This window comes from Cryptomeria japonica, chromosome 11 (assembly GCF_030272615.1).
Source record: "Cryptomeria japonica chromosome 11, Sugi_1.0, whole genome shotgun sequence".
Lineage (NCBI taxonomy): Eukaryota > Viridiplantae > Streptophyta > Pinopsida > Cupressales > Cupressaceae > Cryptomeria > Cryptomeria japonica.
In genome coordinates this window covers 219,783,718-219,789,864 of record NC_081415.1, presented here as the reverse complement: position 1 = coordinate 219,789,864, position 6,147 = coordinate 219,783,718, and positions in this window count along the sequence as shown.

Sequence of the window (6,147 nt, the reverse complement as noted above, 5' to 3'; positions counted from 1 at the left end):
TACAACAACGCTACAAGACTTATGCAAAAGCGCTGCTTCACATCAAAAGCACTCAATTGACCCCTCAATAGCGCTATACAAATAATAGTGCTCAAACATGCATACAATAGCGTTACTGTTAACAATAGCGCTCAAATAACAACACAATTGCGTCGTTGCGGCACAAAAGTGCTAATTAATTGGACAAAAGCGCCAAAACATAGTTTTAACACTATTGTCTTGACTCAACTTGGACTCAGCAAAAAACTTATTAAAAATGCATAAAAATCAAAATTTCAAATTTTCCTACTGCTGGTCCATAGTCATCTGGCCGCTAGAATCATCGGACTCGCTCAAAACGGTGCTCTGCAACTGGTACCAGCATCCTGACTGCTGCTTGCTCCTCCAAAAGGTCAGTATCAGAGCTCTAGTTTCACACTGGTCGCAGTTACAAATTAGCCTATTTTCACCCCTTTCTCCCCATATAAACCCTTCACCGTCACTGTAACTTTCCTCCTGCTCACCGTCGTGGTCCCTGTGAACTTCCCGAGCCTCCCATTTCTTCATTCTTTCTCCGATTTCTTCTATTTTTCGCCAACATTGCTAAAATCTTCTATTCTATCACTTTGCCAATTTTCATTCTTTTTCGAGAGATCGCCCGATTTTTTGAAATTTCTTGGCCCATCCCTCGAGGGGGCATACCACCCATTGAATTAAAATTTTATGGGGCATTTCTTCACACCTTTTTTTCTTTCTTTGAAACGACGCTATAAACCGCACCGTCTCAAAGAGGGGCAAATGTAGTCACATAAATCTGTCCATTTTAATTAGATAAATATTTGCTATTTATTTGATTAAAAATTCACTAGCCATCAATTAATTATATTAATATTTAATTAATTCATTTTCAAACATTCTCCTATTAATTAAATAAATTATTCAATTTATTTTAATTAATTCATTCAACCAAATCCACAAATCAATTAAATGAATAAATCTTATTTATTCAATTAATCCCCCTTTTCCTCTTTTAAATAAATTAAATAAAATATTTATTTAAATCATAAATCCCCCCCCACTTGCATTTTCCTACAAAAGCAACTTGCAAACATTTATTGAAATAAATGAATTTTATTTTAATGAAAATCCTATTTTCCCTCACCCACCAAATCCACTTGCACTCCTAAACCCCCTTCTAGATTCTTCTAAGCCCTTCCGAATTAGCCTAATCCATCCCCTAATTATTGTCACATTCCTAAGCAACTTGGAGTCACTTCTCAAAGACTTCAAAGTCTTTGAAAAGCATTAAATGCTTTGTGTGTTCAATAATCTAACCCCTAAAGTCTTCCAAAACCACTAATGGGTCTTACATGACCATTAATGGGTCTTACATAACCATTTATGGTTATTTCAACTTGCACTCATGTGTCTCCTCAAGCATTTATTGCTTTGACCATGGTTATCCCTTTTGCCTTTGCACAAGAGTTTATCCATTGGATAAAAGCTTTATTCTTTGAATAAATAATTTATTCACTCAACCCAACCTTGACCTTAACCTCCAAGTTGACTCCTAGGTCATATCAAGCATTTAATGCTTATTCCCTCTCCTCTCAACCCATCTCATATTGACACTTGTCATCCTAGGATTGGGTTGAAAGCTATCACATGGATTGAATATCATTCAATCCTGGCCCTTGTTGAGATTACTCAATCTCAACCATCCATTGCTCCATTTTTCCTATAAATAGAGCCCATTTCTTCATAATCCAGATCCTGAAAACTTGTATGCATCTAAGTTATAGAGAATTTTAGAGAGCATTTAACATAAATCATTAATCATCTTGTCATTTTGGTTTAAAATAAATAATTTTAGTATCTATATCATTTAGTATTAGCTTTTTATTCACATTTAGAGCAAATATTTTAATCTCAAACCTCCATAAGCATCCATAGTGCAAAAATCTGTTGAGAGCTACATTAGTTTGGAACTTGGAGAGGAGAGGAACAAGGAAGGAGAAGCTACTAGCATGGTAGAGAGTATTTGGAGGAGCTTAGTTGCTTTTTATAGATTCCTTAAGCTTTCTTTTTGCTTAGTAGTGTCTTTCTTGATATGCTTGCTTAGGATAGTTTTTAATTTGTGATTTTCTAACACTAAATATCTAACAATCATTTTTCCTTTGTTTCTTGTCTTGTGTTTGTTTATCCTAACTCCTTGTCCTTTCTGCAGAGCATCACCATCAATTGAGGAAGGCTCATCAAATGAGACAAACTTGTGTTGATTTTAACATAAACCGCAAAACTTTGGATAGAGAACTTGCACGAAGACAAAGACTTGACGATCCACTTCAACAAGATGCATGGGCTTTTGGTGGGAGGCTTCCACATGTTGATAGAAAGTTGACTGACAATGTGAAGGAGGAGATTCAACAATTTTGGCACTCTAATTCTAGAGTGTCACACAATGTAAAGGACGTTTTGAAATTAAGAATCAGCAATTCGAGACCGCACACCGCATCCCAAACATTTCTTGGAATCAAGCCAAACAATATTGTTCAAAAAAATTTGTGAAGTACATCCAACTTTGCAAATATCACAAAGGGCCTTTGAATCTTTGAAGCCATTTTATTTTGTTCATCTTAAGATTCGTAATACTTCTTGTTGCAAGTACCATATGGAGTTTTCGATGTACCATGAACTTTTATGTCATATTTGTTCTATGATACATACTAATGAGATGTTGCAGGAGTGTGGTGCAATGCTTCGAGATCATCAAGAGACTTGCAAGATCTATTTTTAAGCCCTAGAGATGATGGCTTCTATTTATATAGAAATGATTGTTTGAATGAGAAGTGCTCAGAATGTGGTGGGTTGTCAAAGTTTGTGTCATGTTTTCATGAGGGTAGCGAACACGAGTTTGGAAAGAATTATGTTGAGAAAAAAAGATATGAGATAGTGAAATATACTTTAAAGAGTGGAGGTGAAGGTTCTAGATGCAAATTAGTCTCAAGAGAAGTGGCTATTGCTGATTTTATTTTGGATTTTAAGGAAAATATTTTCTACAAGTATGCAAGGCACACCCATAGGTCTCAGTGGTTGGATCAAAAGTTTAGGATGTGTAAGAACTCTTTCTTGATTGGCACTATTGTATCGATGGTTGATTTTGTAGAGAACTATACATTGCAACCACAGAATGAGGTACAGTGTCCATACTACAATTCAATCTAGATTTGTATTTTTGTTCACATTACATATAGACATGCTCCTGATAGTATAGAAGAGGGCAGGGAGATAATCATGGAGTATCATTTTTATATGAGTGATGATAGATCAGACTCCTCTAAGTATGTGTAACATTCTTTTAAGAATTTTTTTGAGTTCTTGCATGGGAAAGATATTGCAATTGATCGACATGTCATATGGTTAGATAATTGTATGGGTCAATTCAATAATTCCTATATGTTTTATTGGTTGAGTAGAATGCATGTAGAGAGACGTATACCTCATATTTGGTGTTTTTTTTAGTCTGGGCATGGGAAGGGGGAGCATGATGGAGTAGGTGCATGTTTGAAGAGAGCTCTAGTTAAAGAGAAATTGAGGATTTTAGGTGCAAATTTCTTTGATGCACATTCTATTGTTGATTGGTGTAGTTAAACATTGTCACATGGAGGTACTCTTGATTCAACAGTGACCAGATTATTTTGGTTGGTTGAGGAGGGCACAGTGGGAGATAGATTAGATTGTCAAAAAATTAAAGATTCTTCAAAGATGCATTCATTTCTCAGCTCAGATGCAAGTACATGGACCATTTGGACACGAGAATTGGCTTGTTTTTGTCAGAGTTGTGTTCGGTATGATTGGGATCAGTGTGAATCAAGTGAGTGGGTTGATACATGGGTTCCCCAATATCTAACTCCTTTATCTCAAACAATATCCTTGTCAAACAATGACATGGAAAGTTCACTTGAGTATGACTGTCTATAAGATCTTGTACAACCAGGACATGTTTTTGCAGTTTTTGCACCACAAGGGAATGAAGAGAGATTAGAATATTGGTTGGCATGATGTGTATAGGGAAAACAAAAGCTAACACAACCACTGACAAATGATGATGGGATCACATATCCTACAGGTTCAGTTGTTGTTGTGGGAACTTGGTTGTGAACATAAATGATTAGAAAGAATGACATACCTGCATTTGAAGGCTATGAGAGACACAAAACCATTCTAATGTATTCACACCTTATTATAGCTACAAATGTCAATTTGGTGAAGCATCAAGCAAAACCTAAGACCAAAGAGCTATGGACAGTGACCACTGTTGATCACGAAGCAATACTGGATACTCTTAAGCAAAGAGATTCAGATGACCCTTCAAACATACTTGAGTAGTAGGTTTTTAATGGTGCCTTATTTTTTTTATCATGCATTTTATTTCAAACAATGATCATTAAACCTTAATGTTCAAGTTTTTTTACGTGTATATTAAGGATGTGTTAAAAAAGCAGGTCTATTGATGAACATTTTTTTTGGCAAGACGGTTTTTGCATGCACATAGCGGGTACACTCAATATAATTGGAAGGGACATATTTTTGCAACATGACTTATTATCATGCATTTGATGAGATTTACAATTTTTTTTATTAGACAACACTATTTGACAATTTTTGATGATATAATTATTGCAAAACCTTTATGCTCATGTAGGTTTTTTTTGACGATATATAATAGTATCAAATTATGATTTTTGCATCAACATAGTGGGTTTTGTTGATATAATTTGAAGGGACGTATTTTTATGGTATATAATCCCACCTTTTCATTTATTATCATGCATTTCAGTTGAAGTGATTATCATAAAGCCTTTATGTTCATCCATGCATTTTATGTGTAGACTAATAATTCTTAAAAATATAGTTTCATGCTAGATCATTCGTCATTGACAAGACCCTCTCTTGGTGATCATACATATTCCTTTGTGCATTAACAAGATTAAATTTTGTGTATAAAAAATTAGTCAAGTGAATGTATTGCTATTTAGAAATGACCATATCTACCATCATCTTCAACCATGTAGAGAAATGCAATGAGAAGGGCTTTAATCAACATGCGTCTTTCTTCAAAGTTATGCTTGTATACTTTGCATAAAAACTGGTAAGTTTCATAATTATACAATCTTGTACGTCTTAAAAATGTTTCAAATGATCTATTTATAATTTGTAAAAATAATTTGTATTAAGTATTATAATTTGTTTCTTGTAGCACATTCATTCCGCATAAAAAGGTTACTTATTTTGGTCTTCATTTATATGCACGCATTGTTGTACGCAAGCTTTTCTCTTTGGACATGAGGATGTTTGATGTAGATGAAGTGGGATGTTGTATTTGTATATGGATGTGAATTGATGTAGCTTTGTTATGATGATATACAATGTCCATGAGAAAATTGGTTTAGTTATATTGATGATATACAATGTATCTGTACATGAATACATTGGTGTAGTTGTATTGATAATGAAAAAATCATGTTTGCATATCCCTTCATGGATGTCAAATGCAATTGTACAATGGTAATTATGTGTATACAATACATGGAAATATTGATGATCATTATGTGTCTATAGTGTAATGCTTGTTTATCTATATTTTTCATTGAATGAGACTAACGATTTTTTTGCCAACTTTGCAAAAAATGCTTCCCTAATAAAACCTAAGCGAAACTTGAAAAATCGAGATACACTTTTGTAGGGACCCCTCTCATGGACCCATAGGTTCAAATGAATCATTCACTGGTGCCACGAATTCAGAGTTGGGGCCCGTCAAAGTTTGACAATTTTTAACACTTAAGGTGCTCAAGGGACGATGTCAGTAGGGTATGACCTTGAGCAATTGATATAGTGGGGGGCCAAAATAGGAGCATGCATAGGGTAATAATGACTAACTAGACATGTCAGAGCTGACGGTTCATTATCACAATGAGCAAAATGATAAATTGGCCATGCGACAACATTCGATTGAATGAGACTGACGATTCTTTTGCCAACTGAACAAATGCTGCCCTAATAAAATCCTAGGGAAAATTGAAAAACTGAGATAGGCTTTTGTAGGGACCCCTCTTGTGAACCCGTAGGCTCAAACAAATCATTCGTGGGTTAACAGATTCAAAGTTA